The sequence below is a fragment of the Mytilus edulis genome, chromosome 10, assembly GCF_963676685.1.
Source record: "Mytilus edulis chromosome 10, xbMytEdul2.2, whole genome shotgun sequence".
Lineage (NCBI taxonomy): Eukaryota > Metazoa > Mollusca > Bivalvia > Mytilida > Mytilidae > Mytilus > Mytilus edulis.
The window spans coordinates 42,012,069-42,031,575 of record NC_092353.1 but is presented as its reverse complement, the minus strand read 5'-3'; the positions used below and the strand labels follow the sequence as shown (position 1 = coordinate 42,031,575).

Genomic DNA, 19,507 nt, shown 5'->3' with positions numbered 1-19,507 from the left:
CTGACAGTTCAACTGCAGCGGAACAGAATGGTGGACAAACATATAATTGCAGATATTTTCTTTAAGTCTACTGAACCCTTGCACAGGTATAAAAGTATTATTCTGGAATTAGAATAGGAAATAAATGATGCAATGACATGTATATAGATATAAGAAGATGTGGTGTGAGTGCTAAATCTTCATCCAAATAACAATTTAAAAAAAGTAAACCATTATAGGTCAATGTACGACCTTCAACACGGAGCCTTGGCTCACAACTAACAACAAGCTATGAAGGGCCCCAAAATTACTAGTGTAAAACCATTCAAACGAGAAAAAGAACGGTCTAATCTATATAAAATTAAAAAAAAAGAGAAGCGAGAAACACGTATAAATTACATAAACAAACGACAACTACTGTACATCAGATTCCTGACTTAGAACAGGTGCAAACATTTGCAGCGGGATTAAACGTTTTGTCATTTTGTATGTTTGTACGCTAGATGTAGAAACGTAAGATACAGAGGGAAGCAGTCATAACCTGAACAAAGTTTACTTGGAGCAGACTTTTTGACTGCTTTTAAGTAAACTTGAGAAACTTTAAGCAGTCAAGCCAGTTAACTTCGTCGTTGGTAGACCAGACATATGTCTGTTTTTTAAAGACTACTACAGACCTATTAACAAGTCTGCTCCAGACCATTGAGGACACGTCGAATATGAACCTGTCCTGAGGACAAGTTTGCCCTAGATGAAACCTGAGGACAGGTCTGACCAAATCAGCCCAGACATGTGGACAATTATGTTACTGACCAGACATGAGGACAGGTCTGCTTAAGACAGAATATTTTAGACTTTTCATATTATACAAGACCTTTTATTCTAACAATAATCGCATTGTTCTTTTCTTCCAGTATAGTATACTCGTAAGACTATGTAACTATGTATACCCCAAGTTTACAAAGGACTTCGTACTGCTTAGTCTTTAGCTGCTATTTATGTTTTGTCTCGTGTACTAATATTTGTCTATTTGTCTTTTTTCATTTTTAACCATTGTGTAATAAGTTTTTTTTATCAATGAGTTTCATATCCCTCTGGTATTTCTCGCCTCTCATTTATAAACATTAGAAATTACTTTTTCATTTCAACATTGCATAACACAATGCAGCTATACAATTACACACTTCTGATCGACAAATATACATGTACATATATTTGATGAGAAACTTAACAAGGAAATGACATGTGTTTGTTATAGACATATAGTCATAAATGTTATAGACACCCAAAACGTTAGTTTTTGTTATCAATTGGAGTATTTTAGCCACTCCTGTGCTTTGAGAACATCATATCTTTGCGCGTTTCTTGTTAAAAAAAAGAAAGCGTCTCGGAGACAATCAAATAAGACACTAAATACTTCGATGGAATTGTTTGGAGTTATACACTTATGTAGATTACCTGTCATTGTAACACTTGTCATTGCTGTAGATAATTTGTCATTGTCAGCTCTGCCTAAAAGACATCCAATATTTATATACGGAACTGAGCATTCTCAACGTGACAAGTTTAATACAAATACTTCCTTTTAATCAATCGCAAATTGGATGAACTATTACTTTAATTAAAACGGTTCATTATGTAAATGTAGGTAAACATCTGATTGGTGATATTTTGTATATGTTTCAACGCTGCCCTTGTACATTTGTAGACAAGTGACATGCGTGTACAAGATGAGGAATTGAATGATTGAATGCATTTGTTTGTAGTTATAGTTGTTAATTACCCTAATGGGTGATTCTGTTCTATTATTTTGGGTATATTTAGCGAATCGTGTGTTTATAAAAACATCGTACGTTTCCGCGTTTCTTATAAGTGAAAAGAGTGTCTCGGATAAAATAAATAAATATAATATTTTGTCTTATTAATTCATTAGTCGTAGCCAATAATACGGACTACAACAGTTACTGTTGATGTTGAAAAAAATATGACCGATCTGATTTTTCATTTATACTTATATATATATATATATATATGTAACCTGCGCCATGTTATAAACAAATATATGTGTACAACCGTCTGTATGATGTTAAGGTTTAACTGTTTTATAGTATAAATTACAACATTTTTATAGGTTTATAATCAAAATAGACTTTTATTTACATCGTATTCATACTGATGAAGGATCTCTGTTATCAGAAATATATAACATTTGTTCATTTTTTTGTTTTTTTTTTGGTGAGGTTGTACTCTTTTGACTTGTTATATATTACTATATATGCATTACATATGTCTTCCAAACACTGTTGGTAATTGTCAATCGATGGAATGTTTCTGTCAGCATTATACTCAGCCAAAATGGACACATTTTCCCACACAATGTTCCAACCCAACAAGTAGCAACTAGTATTGCAATCTAGATAATTGTTCCGAATATCTCTGCAAAACAATGGGATGTATCATACCCTTTAATTCTGTATAACAAATATATAAATATCTGACTATGGGAAAACTTGAGTAATCAAAATAATTGGCAATTTGTCTTGCTTTAATAGCCGAATGCTGAGAATTGTTACTAGTATTTTAATTTAAATTAAAATTGATGAGTAATAAAAAATACCAGTTCTTAACATATAAAAGTGAAAAAGGTCAAAAATAAATTAGGCTTTTTTCTATTGATCGAGGGACTTCGGTAGCCGGAATTTCTAAGTTGTTCGTATACTGTCATACTCTCCTGTTAAACTGAGGATATGGGTATACATCTTCACGTAGCAGGTGTGATAGTTTCGAAACATAATTGACTAAGAAAATCAGTTTTACTGACGAGACGAAGATTGATGATTCACTCTGGGCAATACGGCGTTCTTCAATTATACAATATGAATACCAGGAAACAGCAATAAATAACACAAGTTGCGTTCAACAGGTACAACTCAATCATTAAAATGATCAAATACAAGTTAAGTATTTTGACTTACAAAACTTCAAGACTTCCAGTAGAAGGCAAAGCGTCAATTTCAATTGTTGTTATTTGGTTCTTGCTGAGTGACCTTTAATATGAGCATATGAAAAAAAGTTAAATCATAAAAATTCAGAACTCCGAGGAAAATTCAAAACGGAAAATCCCTTATCAAATGTCAAAATCTAATAATAAAACACATTAAACGAATGGACAACAACTGTCATATTCCTGACTTGGTACAGGCTTTTCCAAATGTAGAAAATGGTGGATTGGACCTGAGTTGATAGTGCTTAACCTCTCTGAAATTACTGAATCTTACAAATATATTGATTTAGGTATGATGCTGAGTTTGTAATCAGTGGCTTAAAATCGATAGGATTTTCTAAATTAACGTGGAATGTTGAATAATGTCTTGCTTTCTACATGTTTTATATTATAACAAATTCAAACTGAACTTTAATTGTACAAACTTTTCCACTTCAACATAAAAACTAGCTTTAACTTGTGTCATTATGTGCATAATCTTGATTTGACAGTCTCAAGATATTAACTGTATCAATGTATTGCACATGCGTTTATCGGCCATTGATATCAAAATTGTGTCTCTTCTGTGAGTCGCAATCACAAATCACAAATATTTGAAAGTCTTAAACCTGACGTAAACGTTGAAAATCGTATAAAATAAGAATAAATAAAGTATTAACCAAAACCTTAACAAAACAGAAAAACATAGCTATTTATAAGATAAATATATATATTCCTTAATTTATAATGAGCAGTGTATACGGGTATATTTAGATAGAACAATACAAAAAAAATATGTGTATATATTTGTCTGTACCGAAGTTGTTGCTTCTCGGTTGATGATTGGTTGAAAGAAAAATATTTCAGTAGCAGAGGATGTCGTTGTAATGCACCAGGGGTTAATCGCAGATAATTACATTTTCCCGAGTTTCAAAGAATAGCGGGAAAAATTTGTATTAACGATACGTATGAACTTTCTAATTTAGTCATTGTTGTCTCAATTTTATTTTTTAACATATTTCAGATATGTAATTTTATTTAATTTTTTAAATTCTTGTTTTTGCTCATGATTAGTTGTGTTTTTTTTTGTTTTAATAATTGTATAAATCTTTTTATTTCCGTTTTTATACTGTCCAAGTATACCTCTTCGGTTGATCTCCCGATCATTGGGTTAGAACACAGGTTTCCAACTTGTTTCCACTTCATATTTAGAATTAACTTTGTCATTATTTGGTATTTAACTTAAGATACAGCATATCAGCATTCAGACATCATTATATGTAATGATGTATTTGTGTGTTTATACTGATGAATTGTATTCGTCTAATTATTAAAATTCGGTATCCTCCAAACTGTCTGGATTTTCGGATATATATTGTTTTGTCTTGTGTATTTATGTATTTATGTTAAGAAGATAAGGTAATACCTATAATATGATACGTGTCAATAATTATATATTACGTTAATTTGTCAGTCTGAGTCTTTTGGAATAACGTTGCAAGATCAGAATGAACTTATCTGTATCTTGAGACAAACAAAACAATCTTTATATAAAAGTGGGACGAAAGATAACAAAGGGACAGTCAAACTCATAAATCTAAAACAAACTGACAACGCCATGGCTAAAAATGAAAAAGACAAACAAAAAACACCACACATGACACAACATGGAAAACTGAAGAATAAACAACACGAACCCCACGAAAAAAACTAGGGGTGATCTCAGGTGCTCCGTCGTGTTGCTTGTGTGATAACAAATCCGGTAAATAGTCTAATTCGGTAGGTCACATTCACAATAGGGAAGGGGATTGTAGTAACGACGTAAGGAACATATCCGATATCATTAGTGAAACGGTTATTCCATAACGGTCAACCAACTCGTGATGGCGTCCGTAAAATTTACGAAGGGATGATTTCAACTTCACCATTTGGAACTCTTGGTTTAATAGCTTCCTTGTGAGCAGCAACCCTATCAAGAAAATCATGATAGGAAATGCAAGCAAGGGAATATCGTATCAATTGGGAGATATATACCCCGTATGCAGGTGCTGCTGGAATGTTGCTACTTAGAAATGGAAAGTTCACAATTGGAAAGCTGAAATCATCTCTTTTGTCGTAGAGTTTTGTTTTCAACCGACCCTCACTGCCAATTTGAAGATGTAAGTCAAGATATGAGGCCGACTTAACTGTATCTGTGGTATCCTTTATCTCTAGCTCGATGGGATAGATTTGTTCCACATAGTCACCAAATGTTGATTTATTTAGTGAAAGATCATCATCTATATATCGGAAAGTAGAGTAGGCTATTGCTAACTTCTTATCTTTCTTCCTAAGAAGTTCCTGCATTAAGTCAGCCTCATAATAATAAATAAACAAGTCGGCAAGTAGAAGGGCACAGTTTGTTCCCTTTGGAATGCCGACAGTCTGTTAAAAAACTCGTCCTCCGAACGTAACAAATATGTTGTCAATCAAGAAATCAAGCATCTTGATAATATCAGTTTCAGAGAATTTTTTGTTTGAATCAGGGTGGTCCTGTACAAAGTAGGATTTATCCCTCCCTAAGACTAGATACTTGTATCTACGTTGGCCATTCTTTTTTATGAAGCAAAGCAATACCAACTCTTTTAATTTGTCTCTTATTTTGGAATTTGGTATACTTGTGTAAAGAGTAGAAAAGTCAAATGTTTTAATACTGTTACAAGATGAAAGAGAGTTAGATTGTATGTACTCTAAAAGATCTTTCGAATTTTTAAGAATCCACATCTGATTCACGCCCCCTCTAGAAAAGGCAGTTTCACAATAAATTTGAAGCCCGTCTTTGATTGCTGATAAAATAGATGTTAAGATGGTACCTAAAACTACAGGGAGATAACTCTGTAAAGTCAGCTTAACGTTTTAATTACGTTGTTTTGTATAGGGAATATTAAGTTTCTTAAGGATCAAAATTGATGTTTGTCAAACTGCTATATAACCAGTGTATTTTTTCTGACAAAACGGTTGGTTCAAAATTTTTGAAATTTTTATATTTTTTCATAGGGTCAAAGTAAATACTTTGTCAAAATTTAATTAAAATTAAACGAGCCAAATTATTTTAGTGAAAGTGTTAGGTACCACCTTAATAATTTAGAAAGAGGTTTCGTGGAGCACTTGGAAGACCAAGCAATATGCCGTTGTTTGTAAGGACACTTATGTAGTTTAGGTATCCAATACAGTGATGGAAGATCCAGTTCTTCATATTTGGTTTAAATTCCAAAAAAAAAAGGAACACAGAACAGACCTATGATTATCCAGGATTTCCTCTTTGGTAAGTGTCGTGAGGGTATATGTTGAGTTTCATAGTGAATTATCAATACCTAATTCGTTTATCAAGCAGTTAATGTAATGAGTTTTACACACATAAACGATGTTGTTTGAGGCTTTATCTGCGGGGATAACAACATATTTGTCATGGAGGTAGGATAGGTGTTTTGCAACATTTGGGTCTTTACAGATTGACTTAGCATGGGCATTGCTAGACCCATGCAGTTTCCTAATTCTGATTTGTATCAACGACCTCACTGCCTTAATCCATTCGGAAAGAGTGTCTACGTCTTCCTTCTCGCACTTAGCCCATTGCCTGGCATAATCCTCAACGGAATCCATCAAAATTTTAAAGTTGTATTTCCAATTGATGGATTTAGGCTCACGATATTTCGGTTCTTTCTATAACACATTTCGTAGAGAAGTGTTATTAACAATGTTGAGGTCACCGGTAATAACGTGGCCAGCAGGATTATATGTGAATTGGGAACTACCACAAGTGCAATTAGGAGGTTTAGACTTGAAGTCGTCAATATCGAGATCCTGCAAAACGTGTTTGTAATTGAAAAGTTTAGTTGCAATAGGTTTGGTATAGGTATAAGAAATGATTGGTACAGACTGGTCTTTGAAATAAGAAGGTATTTTCGGTTGAACTAATTTATAATGAAGGATATTGCTTAAGTTGACGCCATCGATACCTTTGTTTGCAAAGGAAAGATGAAGGAAAGATCTTTTCTCTTTTTCATCTTTGCCAATGAGGACTGGCTCAAAAAAGTCTGTGACTTGCAATATCCGAAGTTATAGCTGTAATTTTGTATTGGTTTGAATGAGGGTTTGTAACAGTGGTTTCCAAACATAAATTGAACAGAGAATGAAGTTTTGAAAGGGGTAATGAATAAAGTTTCGTGCGAATGTGGTGAATACCTAACGGCTTTTGTATAAATGGCAGAAAGTCATTAATAGATACATCATGCAGAGAAGGTGATGTATAATGACGATGACCATGACTGCATCTACGTCAAGGAGTCGAGTTAAAAATATTCATCACATTCATCGAGTTACAGGAAGGACTAGATAGAATACCTATACCATCAATTTTGTCATTGCAACCATAAGGTGTCGCAGTTCACAATTGTATAATCCATTAGTCCCCTTTTGGTCTACGGAGAGTCGTTGAAAGTATATAAATGTCATGCATCTGTGAAATGAGTTATTAGCAACATGAACATCGCATGTTTTAAGATTTTGGTCATTTTAATTAGGGAATATATCTCCCACATGTTAATCGTTGTCAGTTTGTTTTAGATTTATGAGTTTGACTGTCCCTTTGGTATCTTCCGTCCCTCTTTTTTAAGCTCTATTTCCCTGACTTGGTTTGACAATACATTGCATGTAGGTCCATTTTGATGTCTTTGAGTTATTTTGATAATGACAATTTAAGGAAGTTTATGCGCAAGAAATATTAAATCCAACAGTTTATGGAAAACTGTTTGTAAATATAAATACTTACAAGACTCGCAAAACTGTATAATTACTAAAGTAACTCTTTTTCACAAAAGTTATCTGGTTGTTGTCAAAAGCTCTGCAATATAAAGATATGATTTACGACAACATAAGAATATTTTTTATGCAGACAGCGCATGTTTTAATTGTCATATGTTACAATAGTTACCCACAAAAAAACGAAACGAAAACAGGTGGAAAAAATTGCACTACTTAAACCTTTATTTTAAGACAACTCATAATTTATATAATTTAGTTCAAATTGATAAACTAGCTTTAATCGAATACTAAGCGAAATCAATTAGTTTTTCTTGCATTTTTTTAAGGTTACCTGGTGTTATTTGAAAATATCGTGTCAAATTCTGTTTATGTCTGACTAGTTTTAGTGTTACCAGTTACCTCAAACAATCTATGAATATTTACAAATACCTATCTCCAGGAGTCCGCCGTCATCATGGTCAAGAAATAATATAATTACATAATTTGAGATTATGAATCGAGCTAGTAGTAATTCTTTGTTTTGCATACTTTAATCAATCAGTAAGCAATGTAACTTAAGAAATAAATGCTATAAACTTATTATAAAATTGAATTTAATACTTGAATTTCCCTGCATGTTTGAAACATAAGGGTGAAGGTTGGTACCTATTAGAACGTTTAAACCCGCTGCATTTGTTTGCACCTGTCCTAAGTCAGGAATCTGATGTTCAGTAGTAGTTATTTGTTGATGTGGTTCATTAGTGGTTCTCGTTTCTCGTTTCCAAAATATATTAGGCAGTTGGTTTTCCCGTTTGAATGGTGTTACACTTAGTCTAGTCATTTCTTGGCCTTTTATAGCTTGCTGTATGGTGTTAGTCAAGGTTCCGTGTTAAAGACCGCACTTTAACCTATAATGGTATGCTTTTACAAATTGTGACTTAGATGGAGAGTTGTCTCATTGGTTCTCATATCACATCTTTTTATATCTGTTAGTTGTCTTCCCAGCCTATTGAAAACCAAAGAGTCAAATTCAATAATTATTGAACTGAATCATCACTGAAGAGACATGGCTTTTCGAAATGTGAATAAGAGGGACGAAAGATGCCAGAGGGACAGTCCAACTCATAAATCGAAAATAAACTGACAACGCCATGGCTTAAAATGAAAAGGACAAACAGACAAACAATAGTACACATGACACAACATAGAAAACTAAACATTAAACAACAAGAACCCCAGTAAAAACTACGAGTGATCTCAGGTGCTCCGGAAGGGTAAGCAGATCCTGCTCCACATGTGGCACCCGTCGTGTTGTTTATGAGATCACAAATCCGGTAAATAGTCCAATTCAGTAGGTCATATTTATGAAAGGGAAGGGGATTGTAGATACGAAGTAAGGAACATATCGGAACTTCAAAATTCCGTAGTAGATATACATACAGCTCATGCAATACATCATCCAAGAGTCTTGTTCCAGCGATGGATATGTCAGATGATATCAAGTTGCCATACAAACGTCTAGAATAATATTAAATTCTTTAAGGATGTTCGCTTTTCTTGTATTTGATTTGTTTATTAGAAATTCGGAATCATATATTTTTATCAATGTAGTGCCTAAATAAATTTTGCCTGTTACATAAAGACTTATGTAAAATCTTATATTATCATAATTTGTTATAGTTTCAAAGTGTGGGAGAGAAAACAAGTTTCCAATGTGAAATGTAAAAAAAAATGCAAAAGGAATATTTCAAAACAAATTTCCAATGGGTTAGTTCTACAAAACAAGGGATTTTGTTTTGCTTTTTTGTTCCATTACTTGAATACTATCAGCATGATAAGTACTAAAAGTCTTTTAAACAGCTTGTAATCACAAACAATCGTAGAACATCCTTTATTCATATATGACATGCATCATGAATTACAATGCAGCTGCCAACAATTGATGTGATATGATTGCCAATATACCACTTTTCATAATCGTTCAACTGAAGTGGAAGTAGGCAATGATGAGTAACAATATGGCATTCAATAGTGACAAAAACCTAAACCGTATAGTCGGTTATAAAAGGCCCCGAAAATATGAGTTCATATCCACTTCTTTGAATGACTTTATACAAATACTATGTTATATACCAGTTACCTGTAAGTGCAAAGTAATAATATTGTTTTTTTCCCCCAAAGTTTCATTGCTTACTTTTCATTGACATTATAGTGTATTGACTTGACATATTAACGATAAAAGGATCAGGCTAAGAAACGGGAGCATGCAATTCCCGTTTTGGTTCGAATCCTTATATCATTGTTATGTCAAGTCATTACACTATCATTTTCCTTATACTGCAGTCTAAGAATAAAAGAAAATCTTACTTGTCGTTTATTATGTTATTAGTATTTTTCGGATTTAAATGACCTTTAAAAAGGCATAATTTCTGGCGGGGTAATAGTATAACACAGTACAATGTGATCTGTTGAAGCAAATCCGATGTTTAACCTCGATTCAGTATGGTGTAAATTATAAAACAAAACATAAAACCTAATGATTCTAGGTTTTTAACAAAAATATTTTAAAAGTGAATTATTTATTTGTAAAATAATTAAGTTTGAGTCGTTCCGCGTTTCGTTGTTTACATTGTAAACAAAGACAGGTTGAAGAGGTCGTCAAGAATAAAAAGATATATTTCCAAGAACTACATTTTAAATTGTCATGCGAAAAGTGATATCGTTATTTTTTTTATAAAGAGAAACGAAAATACCGTAACGTTTCCGATTTTGGTTCTGTTGTAATGGATTTAGTTGTGACTTTATGATGTCATATTCAATGTAAACAAAGAAACGCTGTCATCAGGTAACGGGTTATTTTTTTAATAACAAACAATTTTTAACAATGAATTAGTATTGAGTTCCTTTCTTAGACTGATAAATATACATTTTATTCAAAGTCTCATGCAAACAAGACCGGAAACGGAAGTAGATTTCTGCGCAGATCCGGAAATTCAAAAACGCGACAAATTTTTTTTTAACGATTTTGAGTTTATTAGTACAATGGAAATATCGGGATAAAATTCCCGATTTATTATTTTTTTTTATTATTGAATTTGTTCGGTTATTGGGGACTTCGTCCCCATTACACATTGCAATGTACGGCCTTTGCATTTGAGCTGCTCAAATAGAACGTTAGCAGTTTTTTTTTTATAACTTACGCAAATAGGATGAATAACAGATTACAACACAGAAATAGTTTATAGAAAGGAACGTTTATCGTTAAATCGGCTGTACATTTGTTTAAAAAAGTAACTACATAATCATATTCTAAATTGTAATTTGTTTTGTTGGAGATTTTTCAAATAATGTATCACACCTATGCAAAGAAAGTCCCGATTATAACATAACTAACGCAAAACTTGAAATGCGCATCTGGTGCAAGAAAATTGGTACCGTTAATTTTATTGTAAATTCCCTAAATTCGGATCTTCTCAATTAAACATAAATACCATTATAACAGTATCAAAACTTACATGTAAGAAAACGTCGACAACGCACCGTGTCTTCCTGTCATACACTCTGCTAACACGAAAATCGGTGAATGCGTTGTACTAAAACATTTCTTAAATGTTATGACTTAAATTATGAATTAAATAGTATTGTGCTTGAAAATATAATCCGCACTTAAAGCAATGTAAAAGAAATGAAAGCATACGTTTAAACGTTCAAGATAGCATAATTTTGCTCTGAAACTGTGAATAAGAAACTTGTTTAGCCTTGATCAGCATGTTTGACCTTATAACCTCAAATTTAATAACAAATTTGTATAATCTGTTTTTTGTTATTTTGATGAAAAATGTTTCCAGACCAGAGTGATTTTTTTTTATTATTATCAAATATTGTTCTGTACTATTTACAGTTTATTCATCTATTTCAATTGATACTAATGAACATCCTAATTATCATCTGCATCGTTGAATTTGTTTTGCATTCTCAATTATATCACTTCAAAGATACATTTAATTCAATCATATTCCTCTTATAAAAAAGTGCAATGAACAAGACATCAAACTCTTGATTAATCATTACAGATTAAATCTACATGTATTTAATAATTTATGCTTACGTTCGGTATAGCAATTGAAGTTGTTCATTAGATTGGTAACAAATAAATACTTTTTTCACTATTATTCCAATTTTACACCTGAAATTGAAAATGTAGATTAAATATATTATTTCTAAGTTAAGATCGAAAGATTTGTAAATACATCTGTATTATACCGTTGTATTGTTTGTTTTTAAATCTTATTTGGTTTCGTTGAAATATATTTTGGTAAACTTCTGATATCATACAGAGGGAGACTACACATAACTTTCACTTTCTTAAGACAGATCGCTATATATCAGTGTGGTGTCATTATTTTATTACTGGACGAAAGAAATAGTTTCACGGTCAAATAATTTATTTAATAATATAATATGACAATATTATGCTGACAATGTATCCTTCTGTTGAAAACGTGTTACAGTAGGAGCTGGTTTTTTTTTTGTATTTTAATTTATGTTGTTTTACAAATAAAAGTGTATCGCTTAACACATTTTGTTTACGGTATAATGCTTATCATATCACAAAAAAGGTAAAATCACAAAAATACTGAACTCCGAGTAAAATTCAAAACGGAGGATTCCTTATCAAATGGCAAACTTAAAGGATAAAACACATCAAACGAATGGACAACAACTGTCATATTCCGGACTTGGTACAGACATTTTCAAATGTAAAAATTGTTGGATTGAAAAATTTCGTTTTAGAATCAAATGTATTCCGTATAAGATTTTTACTCCAGACTAGTAAAAATCATATCACAATACGTCATTTCAGAGACGAATGCATTCCGTATATTTTCCAAAGTGTATGTTCAGTACCTATTGTTTATTGACGTGGGCCTTTTAAAGATGTTTGGTATGAGCCAAGACTCTTTGTTGAAGACCGTACTTTGAACTATACATTTATAAATTGTGACTTGGATAGAGCGTTGTCTCATTGGCACTTATACCACATATTTTTATATCTATGCACAATGATTCTGATTTTGTAAAAACTTTTGAAACAATTACAATTAAACCAATTAACTTGTGTTATGACTTCTTTGTGTGGTATTTACAATGAAATGATCTTAAGTCATTCTGAAACAGTAATGATGGGGTATACCAGTTCTGATTGACGTAATTGGGAGCAGATCTTTAAATTTTCTGTTTACTAATTTTTAGGTTCTTGTATAAGGTATACAAGGCCCTATGATGAACAATTGTATAAGCTATTTTCCTATATTATGATAATATGAAAAGCCATACTAGAGAATGGAAACAAGTAAGAAATGCGCTGCTTACGAAGTTTGCAGCCAAAGCGGAAACCTAAGTCATAACCCAATGTAACTTTTTCATGTATGTATTTATCTCCCGGCATGTTAGAGAATGGTGTACGGCGGTACACAAGTAAAGGGCACTACAATAAATTTTCGGGCATATTTTTTCACTCTTGTAACTTATATTTTAAATGGTATTTATTTTCTTTGATCCAGAACAAACAAAAATCGATAATTCATTTTTGTTTAATTTGAAACATAATTTATTTTACTAAATCTCCATTTAAAATAGTAATACATTGTAAGGAGTACAGTTTTGTTTTGAATTGGGCATACAAAAATGCTTTAACGACAGTACATTGGAATTTAATTTGAAGAGCAATGTGTGTTCTACATTTGTACTTTTATAACCGTATCTAAAATTCAATAAATTTTGAAAATAAAAGGTATAAAAATAAATGTACCTGTCATTACAGGTATTACCTTCGGGCATACCTGATAAATTTTTCCGTTTTTTGTGTTTACAGTTTCTATCAAAACTCAAAAAAGTTAACACAATTATCTTATGAGTGTATTCGCGCCTATAACTTGTAATAGTGGGGAAAATAACTGATTTCTTGATCTGTTTTTTTTTAATCATTTGTTTGCTATAGAAGTGTCAATCTCTCAGTAAATATTCAAGACAATCATGATAATAGGCAAAACAAACAATTTTAAGATAATTCATTTAACATGTGCATGAATAAGAGTCAGTCGACTTTGAACGTGTGAATTATTTGTGGACCCGGTCTTGTTGATCAATTGCTATTTAGAAAATATCTTAACCTATTGTGATGTTCAAAATAATATGTGTTTAATTTCGCCATACAAGGGAGACTTATCCTGTTCAAAGTCGTCTAATGAAAAATTGTGTTATGGTGCTTTGCATACTCATGTATATGTTTGAATAATATACAATGTAATAATGGTCATATTTCAAAATGATTATATCAAGTACTTACAGTAAGAATACCAACACATCTCTTTCAGACTCAGGCAAATCATATTCAAGATTTCGAAATCCACATACACATGACCTGCCAATTTAAAATACATGTATGTGATAGATCAAATTGATATTCTTTAAGTTACTCCATGTATATACTAAATTAAAATTCACAAATCCACAAGCATAAATAAGATTTCTACGTTTTGATCTTATTGCAATTTTGTAAAATATAAAATGGAAAATGGAAATGAGGAATGTATCAAAGAGACAACAACCCGACCATAGAAAAGACAACAGCAGAAGGTCACCAACAGGTTTTCAATGTAGCGAGAAATTCCCGCACCCGGTGGCGTCCTTTGGCTGGCCCCTAAACAAATATATACTAGTTCATTGATAATGAACGCCATACTAAACTCCAAATTGTACACAAGAAACTAAAATTAAGAATAATACAAGACTAACAAAGACCACAGGCTCCTGACTTGGGACAGGCGCAAAAATTGTACATTTGTAGTTAAGTTAATTGAATGTGAATGAAGGGTAATGCTACATGTATTCATTAACATATATTTAATACATCGGCCAAAAGTTGGTTATACCATGTAGAATTAATTTGTTTGAAAGTGGTCGAACATTTATTTAATAATGAGTATAAGATATAAAATAAACATATGTGTACAGTTAAAAGTAACTAGACAATAATTGGGACCCAGCAGTTATAGGTAGACATAAACCATCACATATAGAACAACTGACTTAACATTCAATTTATATCAATGTAAATCAATTCATTTATATTTTTCTTTATTAGATATGTTAAAGTTAAAATTCTTCAATAATTTAGTTTAAAGCAATAATTGTTTTTCCATTGTAAAATAGTTATGACTACTCACCAAAATACTTTGAGATCAAGAAGGTTGTCTGCTCTGGTTACATTTTCATAATTTTCTCCGCAACTGAATTCGGTTTCATTTATTGAAATTGCACAAAATCCAAACGGCTCACATGTAAGTGTGTTAGACTGTACAAGTAGTAATACCTCAACTACTAATAATATAGTGAGATGATTCATAGTGTTCATGTCTGAAAACGGAGGTATTCACATAATCATTATATGTGGTTATTCTAGAATGTCGAATATTTTTGTTTATATATTGGAGGAACTCCGAAAGGTAACGAACATGGCTTCACCTTGATAGAGCTATGAGGAAGAACGACGGAAATCGATACCGGATTGATTTTACAATCACCGCCATAAATGTGTTTAATCGATACGATGTCTCGTTGTCCCGACTCACAAGTATTATGACTTTATGCATTTTTAGAAATAAAAACATGTCGCCTTTGAGTTTTAAATGTTATATTGACACGATTCAGTCCGAAAAAAAAGCATATCATTGTTAATAACATTCTTCAACCAGTTTCGCTGCATAATATTCTTATGAATAAAACATGCAAGGTCGAAATAAATGACATTTGTCTGTCCTGCGATACTTGTCGAAGAATTTGATTGTGAAAAAATTAGGAAATTGATATCAACACATAAAAAACAAATGTGGTTTGATTACCAATTGCAAATCTCCACACCATAGTTATCATGATATAGTCGTTAACAACTATTGGTCACTATACGTCATGCAACAATGTGCAAACCCCATAATACATACTAAGCTTTACAAGGCCCCTAAGTAACAACTTTAAAACATTTCAAACGAGAACATTAAAGGCCTGATTTATGTACAAAATTGGCGAGGTAAAAAAGTATTTTAGCTGTGTATTTAGACAAATATGTTATAAATGAACGAGAAGCGTTACTAGATCCTCATTGAAACGAATTTGATAAGATATAAAAGTGAATAGAACACAGTTTGTTATACTTGAATGACAAAGTGTTGGCGAAATTTCCATTTCATGGCAGACATATTGATTATTCAACAAGATGTCCTCAAGTAAACATGATATTACAACGCGTTATAAATTGTCGACACTTATATCATAATGGAAAATGTCAACCACCAAGATATAACAGATTCTGTTACCTGTACATTAAAACTCATAAATGTCTCTGATAAAAATTATTTTACTATTGATTTATACTTTCTTTCGAAAATAAAAATGATATCAATTTATCGTATTTAAACCTATATTTATATTTGTTGTTCGATTATAAAAATAGGTTATGGTTAACAAATGTGTGCGCTCTGTTGTTCCTTTGCAGGAAGAAATTTTAGAATATTTCATATAAAATAAAGATAAAGAATTCAAGTTCATGAAAATGTACGATCTAAGATTGTCCTCTTGCCTAGCACATGCTTTTTGAAAATATACTGTCACCTTTAATATGTGTTCTCAATGCGGTCGTTTAGGAGACAATACATCAAATTTGTGTTATTTGCTTTTCTGTTGGTGTCTGTCTTACCGACAAACAACCAAAATTTATTTTCACTATACATTGACCTTCAAAATGATTGGTAAGGTAACGATCAAGCTATTACAATATAAGGTACACGATTTGTTTACTATGATGTTTGCTCAGATAAACGGTATTGTTTGTGTCTTTTGAAAAGGTACTGCGGCATTCATGTGAATACCCCTTTGAAATACAACTACATGATCAATTGGAGGTCAAACGTTATCCGATTATCCATAAAACGCTTCCTGTTGTATCATACTTTATAAAATCTACGTAATCGCGTAATGAATCAATTGTATTTATTTACTGTTTTGAATATGCAAAAACATATATCCGCTTCCATTTTACTTGCATTAATTACCTAGTATTCACTCAACAGCAAAAGCGTAAACATTGAAAATTTGCTTAATTATGTTATCTTTCTTTCTTGAATCTATTCTGTAAAAGGTAGAAATGTTCTTTAAAGAATACAGCAGCATTCGAAGACAGTGTATACTTACATTAACAATTATACTGCAAACTTTTAGTACTATGTAATATGTATGTTAAAACGTAAATTGTACGTAATTTATAAGGCAGTAATAAATCTGTATTATAATTAACGGTGTTGCCTTTTGAATCGGCAATAGAACACGTATTTTCAAATAAAAGAAAGAAGATCAATCCAACAAAGATATTTTTTAATACTGTTTGTTTTTATTTATTACCCCGTACATGTAACTACTTTAACTGCAAACTACATAAATTCTTAGCTAAAGTTAAAATTCAAACAGTAATAAAACTATCTGATCACAAAAGTATTAAGAAGTAATTTAGGAAATAATTTTCTTTTCGATTGTGATGAAATTCAAATTTAAAAATTTGTATCACTTTCATTTACAATCATTGTAGCTGCAATTGAAATTATGACTTCTTTGTAGAGTATACTATAAAAAAGAAGATGTGGTATGATTGCCAATGAGACAACTATCCACAAAAGACCAAAATGACACAGACATTAACAACTATAGGTCACCGTACGGCCTTCAACAATGAGCAAAGTCCATACTGCATAGTCAGCTATAACAGGCCCCGATAAGACAATGTAAATCAATTCAAACGAGAAAACTAACGGTCTTATTTATGTAAAAAAATGAACGAAAACTAGCTAAGATAATCAAAATCTAAGCATGTTGATATGGAGTCATAATAAGCTGACGAAAAACACCCTGCACGATATCCACTGAAATAGACAATTAACAATCCACCAAAATCTTGCACCGAAAACAAAAGACTGTTAAACTAAGGACCTCAATATACCTGCGTGATTTCATGTTTCCAGTACGGACAGCACTTCATGCAATAATTCCTTTTGTTACATGATATTGTTCATAGTTTAAACTTGAATATGACAATATAATATAACATTTATTTATGTCGACTTCAGATATTCTTTAAAAAAATTATAATATGTCTTATAGAAAACTACGAGAATGAGTGGTTGTTATATAAAGGTTGTCTGGCTTGATAATTTGATATTATGAAATTAACAATGTGAGGCGTAAGAAACATTATTTCATAATGAAGTTGTAATGAACGCTCGCATACAAAAATATAAGTGAACCACATGTATACAACTATACATCCTGAACTGCATGACATCTGTGTTTCCCTCAGAAAGTTGACAACGAGAGACGTATGGTGATTTTGACTAAAACTGTACAAGGAGTTTATTTCAATTTTACATTGTAAATATCTCTTGTTAAGTTATATATTTCAAGCAGTACCTGCAAGTGTTGTATATTTCTCTGAGTTTAAAAGATGTCAAACACTTTGCATTTCCCCCATGATAGCTTTGAATAAATAATGCTGCTTATAATAGATATCAAACCAATATTTCTTGATTGAAGTTACTTTCATGAAAGTTTCAAGTGCAACACTATTATTGGTTAATTCTTATAATATCTTTGTCACAAATGACAATGGATAGGTGTCACATGACCCCGTGCTCCTTTCGTCTCCGACAAAGCGCTCGTCTGGTATACTGAATATTAAGTGTGGTAAATATTTTTTCAGATCCCAGCGATAGCGACATATCAATTTATTTTGTATTTTACATTAACAAAACAACGGATACTGTTGCAATTCGTGAGCATAATTTGTCAAGCCATTCTGGAATACCACAGATCAGTGAACGTTCCGTATTGTTTGTTATGATATTGTTTCAGCTTACTGTGTTGTGTTAATGCTGTATAAGTTATTGCTCGTGTGGTAAACTAAACCCTTAGCCTTAGTACCTTAGTTAGAAACTTTTCAACTCTTGTCTACAAAACAGTGTTGCCTTTGTAAACCTCCATCTTCAATAACTTGTACTGATTGGTTTTTATTGTCTATTATTTAAGAAATAGATGAACGCATACACTATTCCGTCATTTTATGATGTGTATGATCGGATATGTATCATTAACTGACTAAAACTGAAGTTGTCACTAGTACAGATAGAAAAATAATCTTCTGGAGAACAAATAGAGAAAACATATTATAGATCATTGCCGGTTTTACATGTACAAATTGGCACTTAAATTGAAAGCTGTTTCATCGGAAAGCATACCACATCTTTTTATATCTATTAATGTGGATGTAAGTTTTCAATTGTTATTCTATTTTTTTAAAAAGACACAATAAACTCAAATGATAATTACTCATTCATTTTTTTTTTATTTTGAACATGTATTACCATTCACATGATACATGTAGTACTGTTTAATTCTCGGACTTTTAACGTCAAGTAAGCAGTCTACAAGTAACATAGAACGTACAGCAAGTATAAACCTTTTTGTGTCGCACGTGACAACAGATGATTTGTCATCATTTTTATTAAAATTAATCATCTTGAGCAGATATACATGCATTCAAACAGCTACATGTATATCCGTTTTACTTGATAATCTAATATAATCTTATTGTAAGGTATACGAAGCTTTTCTGATTTGGTGGACGGAAATAAGCGTTTGTGTTTTCATACATTTCGTATTTGC

At 31.8% G+C, this 19,507-nt stretch overlaps 1 long non-coding RNA gene across 1 annotated transcript; it reads right to left on the bottom strand.

Moving 5' to 3' along the window:
• Positions 1-2,108: 2,108 nt before the first annotated feature.
• LOC139491202 (uncharacterized) lies at positions 2,109-9,420 on the bottom strand. Its single transcript, XR_011656485.1, has 4 exons — positions 9,182-9,420; positions 7,770-7,841; positions 2,952-3,023; positions 2,109-2,412 (listed from the first exon to the last, which is right to left on the bottom strand). It is a non-coding gene; the product is annotated as an uncharacterized lncRNA (long non-coding RNA).
• Positions 9,421-19,507: the final 10,087 nt, after the last annotated feature.